The sequence below is a fragment of the Odocoileus virginianus genome, chromosome 1, assembly GCF_023699985.2.
Source record: "Odocoileus virginianus isolate 20LAN1187 ecotype Illinois chromosome 1, Ovbor_1.2, whole genome shotgun sequence".
Taxonomy (NCBI): Eukaryota; Metazoa; Chordata; class Mammalia; order Artiodactyla; family Cervidae; genus Odocoileus; species Odocoileus virginianus.
Genome location: NC_069674.1, coordinates 102,954,020 through 102,965,647, shown reverse-complemented (window position 1 = coordinate 102,965,647; position 11,628 = coordinate 102,954,020).

Sequence of the window (11,628 nt, the reverse complement as noted above, 5' to 3'; positions counted from 1 at the left end):
GAAACACCAGAGAGACCTTAGGAGTAAAGACCATGTAACGAGATTAATGGTTCTACTCTGAAACTAAGGACAAACGAAAATACTTCCAGTAAAGCATAAAACCAAGTCTACAAAGGTTTATGGTGATCAGTTATTAATCTGGCTGCTTACTGGAACAAAGTTCAACACTCTTCAGGATAAGATCGCAGGATACCGACCCTCTACAATGTGATGTTGTGATCAGCAACCCACAGAAAAATCAGACTGGTAAGTGCCCTGGATATTGGAATTATGGGACGCGAATTTCAGGAGAGAGTGAAAGACTGAAGAGGAACCAGATGGAAATCCAAAAACTGAAAAGTATGTTATTTGGCATTAAAAAAAAAATCACTAAATGGAAATTAACAGCTTGTAGAAAAATCATTTTTTAAAAATCAGGGAACTGTAAGGCAGATGAATAGAAGTTATCCAACCCAAAATGCAGAGAGAAAAAAGATTGGGAAGAGAATGAACATGTGGGTCAGTATCATGTGACTTCATACAGGTGTAAATTGATTTCCAGAAGGAGAAGAGAGAAATAATAGAGAGAGAAAAAAATATGGTTGAATATTCTTTTAATATTTAAATATTTTAAAATTTGATTAAAAAATAAACTCAGCATGAGTTTATTTTTATTAAGATGCTGAATGACCCTGGTGGATAAATATTAAGAACCCTGCCACGATAAACACTAAGATTAACCATTTATAGGAACATCATAGACAAACCACTGCAAACCAGTGATAAAGGAAAATTCTTAGCACAATCACAGAAAAAGACACTTTTAATATAGGGGACAATGATTACAGTAACTGCTGACTTCAGAAGCAGTTTAAGCCAGAAGATGATAGAATGACATCTTTTAAAACTCATCATCTAGAATTTTATATCTAGTGAAATATCTTTAAAAATTAAAGTGAAATAAAGACATTTTTAGACAGATAAAAGCTGAGAACATTTGCACCAGCAGAACTGACTACAAAAGAGTACTAAAGATTCTAAATGTCTAAATTTAAAAAAAAAATTTAAATATAAGATGCTAAAAATTATTCAAAAGGGAAATGATATAAGTTGGAAATTCAGATCTACAAGAAGAAAGGGTCAGTACTAGCAATGGTAAAGATGTAGGTAATTATAAAATACTGTGTTCCCTCTTAAAAAAGTCTTTGTAAGTCAGTTGATAAACAATTTATGTGGAGGATTATAACAGATGTAGCAGTAAATACTTGACAACAATAGCACAAAAAAGGTGAGGGTATAAAAGGAATTGCATTGTTGCAAGCAATACAGTATTAATTCAACACAGACTGTGCTAAGTTAAGCATGTATATTATAATTCCCAGGAAAAGGTACAAAGTGTAGGGAAAGAGCCAGCAGAGGATAAGATGAAATAAAATACTAAAAATTCATTGATTATCACAACAAATAGCACAGGAAGAAAGGAAACGAAAGAATAGAGTAGGCAAATAAAAATAAACAGAGAGATAAGACACTTAAACCCAATTATTTGGTAGTGAGATAAAATGTGAATGGATTAAACACTCCAGTTAAAAAGGAAGGATGATCAGACTGGGAAAAACAACAACAAATAAGACCCCAACTATATCCTGTTTATATAAGAGGTATTTTAAAATATAAAGATATATATTGAAAGTTAAAGGATGGGTGACTTCCCTGGCAATCCAGTGATCAAGACTTGGTCTTCTAATGCAGGGGATGTGGGTTTGATCCCTGGCTGGGGAGCTAAGACACCACATGCCTTGAGCAATATTGTAACAAATTCAATAAAGACTTTCAAAAAATGGTCTACATCAAAAAATCTTTTTTAAAAAAGTTAAAGGATGAAAAAAGATATACCATGTGAAGAATAAGTGTAAGCCAGGTTAATATCAGACAAAGTTGACTTCAAGGCAGAATATTATCAGAGATAAAAATAGTGTATAATAATGATAAAAAGAACAAATTTATCGGTAGATGCAATAATGGTAAATGTGTATACAGCTACTAATTAGATTGCATATAAAACAGAGCTGAGTGGCAAAGTCGCCCCCCATTTTGGTGGGAGAGCTCCTATCCTTTCTGTGGCTGTTGCATACCCAGGAATGACGTGAGATGGTTTAAATAGTGTAATTGTATGGAAGTGTAATTGCATGTGCATGTGTGAGTGATTGTATGTGTAATGTAGGTAAATTGTATGCTTCTTCCTGCCTTGAAACTATATTTGGATTTCAGGTGGCAATTGTTTCTTTCTTTTTTAACTTGAAAATAAAAAACATTACCATTTTTGTGGCTATAACCCCAAGTTCATGAAGTATATTTAGGGATCTCCTTTGCACACTTCTCTATCCAGGAGCTGTGACTTTGAAAATAAGCTGGGTCAACAGCCCATGGTAGCCTATGTCCTGGCCATAATGCTCCCTGTGGTGAGGCCGTCCCCTCGGTGTTCTTTCTCCGTTTTAAGCTCCAGTTGGTCCCGTGGGTTGCTGAAATCCTGGCATTAAAGTGGAGATAGCAATCAGCATGCAGCCATGTTGCTCTACCATAATAATCGCATGCATGACAACACACTGCGTCATCCCAGGATTCAACATCTCCCGAAGTTTGGTTGGCCATGAAGTTTTGTGGGATGCAGAAATAATTGCAAGTCTGACCCACCAGAATGAACAAAAGAGAAACTTTAGGAAAGAGAGAATCAGAGATTCATCGAATTCAGAAGGATCCCTGTCAATCATTTCAACCAGCAGTTATAAAACTTAATGAACATTAAAAGTTACCTGCAGAGGCTGTGGGAGTGCAGATTCCCAGATCCCATCTCTAGAAACTCAGATTTATGGTCTGGGATGGGGCCTAAGAATCTAAATGTTTAACAACTTCTCTGTGCAAGTAGACCTCAGACCACACTTTGAGAAACACTGATCTAGTTTCAACAGATCAGACGCGACAAGAAGTTTCCAGCATTGGCTTGAACTCCCAGCCATGGTGAGCTCACCAGCCCACAAAGCAGCCCCATTTCATTTTAGCAAGTTCTCCCTTGTTCTCAACCCAAGTCAGTCTCTGCCTCCTTTATCATCTGGTTCTTTCCTCTGAAGCTACACAGAAAAGTCAAATATCTCTCCTATTATGATGACCTTTTTTATATTTTTTCATTTTATTACTCTTACTGTTTGTTTTTTGTTTTTTTTTTTTCATTTTTTGGCCATGCTTAGGGCATGTGAGATCCTAGTTCATCACCCAGGGATTGAACCCATGCTCCCTGCATTGGAAGCTCAGATTCCCAACCACTGGACCATCAAGGAAGATCCTATATTTTTAATATAGCTATTGGGTTTCCTTAATAAATCCTTTTCTTTTCCAGGTTAAATAGTACTAGTTACTTCAATAGTTTCTAAAACTGGTATATAGCTATGCATATTACCTATCTTTATGGTTGTAGAGTGTGTCTTAAAATGCACTATCAGACCTGATAAACATATTTCAATTTACCCTCACAACTGTAAAGTGCAGTGAAGGTCATTACTGTCATTGGTTTGCCTTCAGGGATTTGCTTGTTTTTAAGAATCTCTAACAGGTTGTGTGATTTATCCAACTTTGTCCCTTTAAAACAATGTTTTGGCTTTTCTAGGCCCTTTGCATTTCCATATAAATTCACAATCAGCTTCTCAAGTTGTCCAAAAGAGCCTATTGGAATTTGTTTGGATTCCACTAAACCTACACATCAATTTATGTAAAATTGACATTTTAACCATTTTAATTCCTGTGATTTATGAACACAATTTATTTAGGTCTTCTTGAACTTCCTTCTGTGATGTTTTATATTTTTGGAAGTAGATGCCTATGTATTTTACATTTTGATGTTATTTAAAATGTTTAAATTAAGTTCCCACTTGTTGATAATATATTGACATATAAGGAACTTTTATATATGTATTGTAAATGTGCTAAACTCACTTGCAGCAGTTTTTTGGTAGAGTTCATAGGATTTTCTATTTAGATTATAATGTCATCTGTGAATAAAGACAGTTTTACTTCTTTTCCAAATTAGGGAAAAATTTTTTTTTCTTACCTTATTTAACTGACAGGAACTTCTGACACAATGATAAAGAACAGTGGGGAGAGTGGATGTTCATGTCCTTTTCTGATCTCAGAGAGTAGAGTAAACATCCAGATTTTCACCAATAGGCATGATGTTAGTTGTAGGTTTTTTGTAGATGCAGTATATAAGGTTGAGGAAGCTCCCATCTAATCCTACTTGCTGAAATTTGTGGGGTTTTGTTTCAAATCAGGAATGAAACAAAACTCAGCATTCTTTTTCCTATAAAAAAAACAAATATCTTAGGTTTTCTAGGACATATATTGTCTCTGTCACACACTCTTTGATTTTTTTGTACAACCCCTGAAAAATATAAAGCACATTCTTAGCTTGTGGGCCATGGACCCCTGACATGTTTGTTATGCCTGCAATTCTCACAACTCACGCCAGGAGGCAGTAGTATCAAATTGCTAAGCCTCCACATTCCCAGTTTTGGAGTACCAGAGAAATGGAATGAATTGACAACTTAATTTTAGCCTTTAAATATACTACTTTTCACTAAAGCATTCCCAGGAAGAGACAGTAATCACTATTTGCCTATATTGACTCTATAGTATATATAGAGAAGACTAATGAGAAAAGATACAAATACTATAATAAGTAACTGAAAATCAAAATGCCTTCTCTTTTGCTCGTCTACAAAATTCTCAGTTATTAGAGTAATACACTCCGTTCTGTTGGCCCAGATGGGCCAGTCAGTAATTGACTCAGTTCTTCCAGCCTTTTTATATTTGTAGATCTGAATTATACCACTCGTCTAAAGGAAGTTAGGGTCTTCTGAGATCTTCTGGATTCCTCTGTTTTCTCTGCTTATTGCGTTTTACACCAGAGACTTGTTTCTCTACGTACAAATGCTGAATATTTCATAATACTAGCTCTCACCAGAGAAAACAGAGCACCAGTCAGTCCCCTTGAGGCTATGACATAGCATAAAAGCCGACAGGAGAGAAGCCCGGTGCATGTGAAATAGCCCAGGCTTAGGTACAATGAGACAGGGATCCCGTCCCCCTCCTCCACTGCTTCTCAAGTGCGTGACCTTGGGCAGTTCATTTGTATGGGCCTGACATGCTAAGTTCTCAGGAACTGTTAGCTTTCCTTGAAGAGAAGAGAAGATGGAAAAGTCTAGAACCATCACTTCCAGATACCTTTTTCCTTTTTAAGCACTCGAGTTTCTCCTTCAAACAATAGCCTACATGTCCAGCCCATAAAAATGAAACTTCTGTAGCAGAGTGGTATAGTGTCTGAGCCATATTTGTTGACTTTATTTCTGGACCCTACCTTTATCCCCTCAGCAATATCCACTAGGCCGCAGGATTTCAGGAAACACAGTTTGAGAATAAAAATTGTTTGTAACATGGCTGTAGGAGATCCTGTGAAGGTAGCCAGACTCCATAGAGCCAGAGCAGAGAAGTATTTACAACACTGGGACTTCCCCAGTGGTCCAGTGGCTAAGACTCTGCACTCCCAATGCAGGGGGCCTTGGTTCCCTCCCTGGTCAGGAAACTAGCTCCCACAGACCACAACTAAAGATTAAAGACCCAGAATGCTGCAACTAAGAGCAGCACAGCCAAATAAATAAATAGAAATAAATTATTTTAAAAGATATGTATAGCCTTATTACTCAAAGTACAGCCCTAGGACCAGCAGCATCACCTGAATCAAAAGCATCACCTGTCTAGACCCGCTGAATCAGAATCTGCATTTTGACAAGATACCCAGCTGGGGCTGTGTGTGCTTGAGAGTCTGAGAAACCCTGGTGCAGGAGAGGGGGGAAGGCGCCCAGTAGAGTCATCACAAATGTAAGGCATACCAAAAGTACGCAGCTCAATTGCCAAAGTGTACTTCATTATCCTCTTTAGAAATTTAACAATTTGTGTAATATTATTGGCATTTTTTCAAATTTCTTCAGGGAGTATGAGTTTATTAAAAGGATAATGTGCTTGTATGCATGCTAACTTGTGTCCAACTCTTTGCAACCTCGTGGACTGTGGGGATTCTCCAGGAAAGAATACTGGAGTGGGTTGCCATATTCTCCTCCAGGGGATCTTCTCCACCCAGGGATCAAACCTGCATCTCTATGTTTCCTGCACTGGCAGGCAGGCTCTTTACCACCAATGCCACCTAGGAAATCCTACAAGGATAATACATTTTACTTTTCTCTTTGACCCTTCAGACCATTTATGGATTTATAAATTATCTTTTGATTATGTCTACAACCTTCCCTGAGGATTAGTGGGTTGTAATTATTTTGTTTAAAAAAACAAATTTTCCAGCCAGAAAGAGAAGTTCATAATTACCTGACTCTGTAATGTGAGCTGTTAATGGAATATTAGCCATTTGAGTAAAAAAGGTGCTGCACACAAATAATTTAAAAAGACAAAGAACACCCAGGCGAGACTTTCTATTTCTTTTCCACAGCAGTGGCTCTGCAGCTCTCCATCTAGATGTTAGCATTCTTTTTGTAAATGATTGATTTTCCCACATCTGAATACTGATAAATCTATAACCACCTCTGATGTTAATATTGTGCTAAGATGAAAAACAGAATAATAACAGCACAGCAGGGGTCACAACACTGAAAGAGAAATTGAGAATTCGCCATACGGAAAGGGGATTTATTATCTGTTTCTTTGTGATCTGACCTGGAGTCCAGAAATCATGATGTCCTTCCAGTCCATTCCTTCATCTATGAAGTTTGGATTAGTGGTGCACGCGCTAATTCACTTGTGTTTGACTCTGCAACTCTATGGGCCGTAGCCTGCCAGGCTCCTCTATCCATGGGGTTTCTCAGGCAAGAATGCTGCAGTGGGTTGCTGTTTCCTTCTCCAGGGGATCTTCCTGACCCAGGGAGTGAATCTGCATCTCCCACAACTCTTGCATTGGCAAGCAGGCTTTTTACCACACCACTAGCACTACCTAGGAAGCCCTTGGATTAGTTAGTGATTTCCGAAGTGTTTTATAGCTATGGAACCCTTCTGGCAAAGTTCATGGTACAGGAAACCTATATATGGAGGAAATTAAGCAAAAAAAATAGGCAGGGGGGACAGGTCGGGAGTTGGAGCAACAGGTTTCAAACACCTGGGCAAGCTGCTCTATCTCGTGTTGCCTCACTCAGAAAATGGAGCAACACAATAAATAGTGCTGGAAAATTAATGAGTTGAAGCCAATGTGTATTCATTTAAATAATACTTGTATTTATTCTTGATAAAAAATGATTTTTACATTACACTGGTGAGGGGCATCTCTGTTAAAGTTAATGGGTCATGGCATTTATTTGGTTGACATCAAGGAATCAAATTCCATCAGTTCTTTCTGAGCAATACATTTACCATTCATTCTCTTCTTGAAGTTCTCACAGCCACCACCCCAGCTCAAGCAGACATAATCCTGCCTGGATAATGATGACAGCCTCCCAAAGGGCTTCCCGCCACCTCCAGACCTTTAAGGGGAAAGCTAAGGTTTACACATGCCAAACATGCAAGAGATCCTGCAATTTGCTCCTGGCTTTGTTACAAAGCCCTACTGCCATGGAGAGCAGAATCCAAAATCCCTGGGTTGGCGTGAAGAGGTCCCTGTGTGGCCTCTACTGAGCTTTCTGTTTCTCGAGTGCTTCTTGGTGGGCCCCCCGCCTGGTCAACAGGAGCTACCCTCCTATTCTAACTGGCACCCCTCCAAGCGGGGAAGAACCTGCCTGCCAACGCAGGAGACTCAGCGGACTCGCATTCAGCCCTCGGGCCGGGAAGATGCGCTGGTGAAGGACACGGCAGCCCACTCCAGTATTCTGGCCTGGATAATCCTATGGACAGAGGAGCCTGGTGGGCCACAGCCCACGGAGTTGCAACAGTCAGATGCGACTGAACGCACACACACACAGGTGCCTCCTCTCATTACTCTCCTTGCTGATCATGTCTTACCCGTCCTCTTTATACATCTAAACATTCCCTACCTTTGAAAGACATCTTCAATGCTGCCTCCTCTCCAAACTCCTTCCTGAATTTCTTCGTCCTTCCCAAAGTCCTTCCTGTCTCTGCTCCCCAGACTAGTAATCACCCTGTGTGTGTGCAGTCAGTCATGTTCAACTCTTTTCAACCTCGTGCAGGCCACCAGCCTCCTCTGTCCATGGAGTTTTCCAGGTAAGAATACTGGAGTGGGTTGCCATTTCCTTCTCCAGGGGATCTTTCTGACCCAGGGATTGAACCCTCATTTCCTACATTAGCAGGCAGATTCTTTGCCAGCTGGGCCACAAGGGAAGCCCAGTAATTACCCTATTACTTAATATATGTATGGACCCCACTCTGAGCACCTACTTTATTCCAATTAGAGTTATAAGCTCTATACATTTAGCTCCTGTTATTTTATTAGTTTTCCCATTGTCTCTCCTATTGCCTATTTGGAGCATGAACCCTGTCTAGTTTAATTCTACATTCCTCATGGGGTCTAACACATGCCAGATACATAGCAGATATCTGATGAACAAAATATGGTCTGTCCTCTATAATATGATTCTTATCTCACTGAGAAAACCTATGTTACGAAAACAAGAGTTTCAATAGGAAAAGGGGGTCGTGTGATTTGTGTGTGCTCAAGTCACTTCCATCATGTCCAACTCTTTGGACCCCATGGACTATAGCCCACCAGGCTCCTCTGTCCATGGGATTCTCCAGGCAAGAGTACTGGAGTGGGTTGCCATGCCCTCATCCAGGGGATCTTCCCGACCCAGGGATCAAACCTGCGTCTCCTGCATTGCGGGCGAATTCTTTAATCACTGAGCTGGGAAGCTCAAAAGGAGGTTATGGCTAATAAATCTAAGGCCACAACAAATTGTTTTTCTTATGTGAATTTCAATAATAAGACTTTTTAATATCTCTAAATATATTGTGCTACTGCAAGTAGGTATAATATATTGGGTAAACATAACTCATCAAAACAACCTAAATCCTTCTTCACTTCCCTTTAACCCGCCCATTAGGAGTCTCTTGTCCTTTATATCTCTTGATCCTGAACTTATGCTTTTGCTTAAAAAACACTTCCCAACTAATCAGAGTGAACCAAATCTAGGGAGGATAATTGAAAGACAAGAGCCGAGAGACAAAGTAGTTCCTGTTGACCAGACTGTGGGGCTCACCAGGGTCACATGAGAAACAGAAAGCTCAGTAGAAGTCACACAGAGAACTCTTCATGCCAACTAAGGGATTTTGGACTCTGCTCTCCACTGAATGCAACAGGGAAGTCAGTTCCCTGAATTTTTAAAAAAAAAAAAAAAAATTTTTTTTTTTTTTGCTTTGTATGGAAAATTATGATCCCATTGGACCCTGTAGGATATGCTGAAAAAGGGAGAGCTTTGGCTTACCTGGTGGCTCAGACAGTAAAGAATCTGCCTGCAATGCAGAAGACCTGGGCTCAATCCCTGGGTCGGAAGAGTCCGTCTAGAAGGGAATGGTGACCCGTTTCAGTATTCTTGCCTGGAGAATTCCATGGACAGATGAGCCTGGCAGGCTGCAGTCCATGGGGTCGCAAAGAGTCAGACAGGACTGAGCAACTAACTTTTTTTTTTAATTCCCCACCTCACTTCCTATATTTCCACTGGTATTCTGCCCCCTCTCTTCCCCTGGGGATTATTGGGGACCTTCCCTCACCCCATAAGAGGAGAGTGAGCTGACTTGGTCAGAACCGGTGTCATAGAAGGGACAGAATCTCTCAACACTGTAGCTCACAGCCCCTTTCTGCTCCCGGGTCCACAGCTGAGTGGGTAAGGAGATTTGGAGGCCACTCCACAGTAGGAGTCAACCAGTCAAGTCAATCCTGTAGTCTGGATTCAGGAGAGTGTTAGAATGACTCCACGTGGGCCTCAGCCTCATGCTGTGTTCTCTGACCTAAATATTACCAGCGCCTGCATTTTGAGGAACTTTGGCTGTTTGCTCTGTCAGTTGCAAAGCCAATTCTCAGTCTCTACTATTCGCTTTAGTTTGTTACCATTACACGTATTCCCCGCCAGTCTGAACATAGAAAAGAGGAGGGGAGAGTCTTGGAATCCCTAGCATCTGACACAGAAACACTCTTGCGTTTGTAAAGTGTGTTATATATGACAAGGCAGGTTTACTTCCAGTAGCTTGATGTTTCCTGCTAGTAGCAGGTTTACTTTACTTGATTCTCACAGGCCTGAGAGATACACGAAGGTCTTCTTAGCCTTGTCCATGATCTCCTCAGTGGCAGAGGGTCTGAGTCCTTTGACACCGGAAAAGTGTCTCTGTATTTCTTGAAATTGGCCCTTGGCACTGACTTGAGCAAAATTCCTTCTATTCTGTTTTCTGTGAGCTAGGGCTAGGAATTTTCTTCAGAAACACTCTCAAGCAGAGTTTCCCTCTGAACTAGGGGACAAAATGCACACACAGAGGAAGACGTCTCTAAGATGAACTTGAGAGGAAGAGACAGGAAAAAGCAAGCTTCGAAGTCCAGCAGCCATGGCAGAAATTCAGGAGAAGAAAGGATTTTGGAAGAGCAGGTCTTTATTCCTTGGTCCTCTGAACTTCAGGAAACCTGGAGAGTCTAGTTGTGGAATCTGCAATACACGGTAGTGTAGAGAGGGAGAGTTGAGACATGCAGAGAACTGGGAAACCATTGCATCACACCTACTGGTACTGGAAAGAAGTTAAATATCATTAATGACTCTTAACTGAATTAAAACAAAACTATCTCCTCTTCCCTTCACCTTTCCCATCCAAGTTAACACACACTGCAGGAGTTATCCAACACAGAGACAGACATGCTGCTTAAGCCAGTATTCTATTTATTTTTCAAAAGCAACTTTTTATTTTTCTGGAACTGCTGCTTGGCAACCTGGATTTCAGCCTCCACCAATGGATGCCACTCACGTCATCTGTAGACAGGACTCCAAAGGAGAAGCTGTCAGTGACCCTGTATCTTGCAAGTTTGGGCTCTCAAGCTCTGGTCCCTGCCTTCTTGCTAGGACCGTTGGCATGTTTGTCTTCAATCTTGCCAGCCCAGTATTTATTTGTATAGTTGTATTGGGCTATTTCACAGTATATTTGTCATACACACATTAAGGAAGAAGAAAAGGAGAGAAAAATGTATCGAAATTCATCATTTTTTTCAGGCAGGATGCCAGGTGATTTATAAAAGTTGTCACATTTACCATCATCCATTAGAGGAAACCAAGGCACCAAATCACATCTCATATTTATAAAATCAACCACAGTTTACAGTTCATATAAATCATCTCATTTAATCTTCACAGTGTTGCTATTGTGAGGAGGGCACGATCCTCAATTTTATAAATGGAAAAGCTGAGACTCAGAAGGGTTGACCAATAAGCCCAGGCTGCAAGGAGAGTTCTGGGAGAGCTGACACTTGTACCCAGATCACTGTTCATTCCACCAAGGCCCCAAAGGCCTGACTTCCATGTCGGACCTATTCTGAAGGCATGAGAAGAAGGTAGGCTTCAGAATCATCTAGGCATGGGTTCAAATCTGGCCCTGGAACATCCTAGCTCTGAGTCCTTG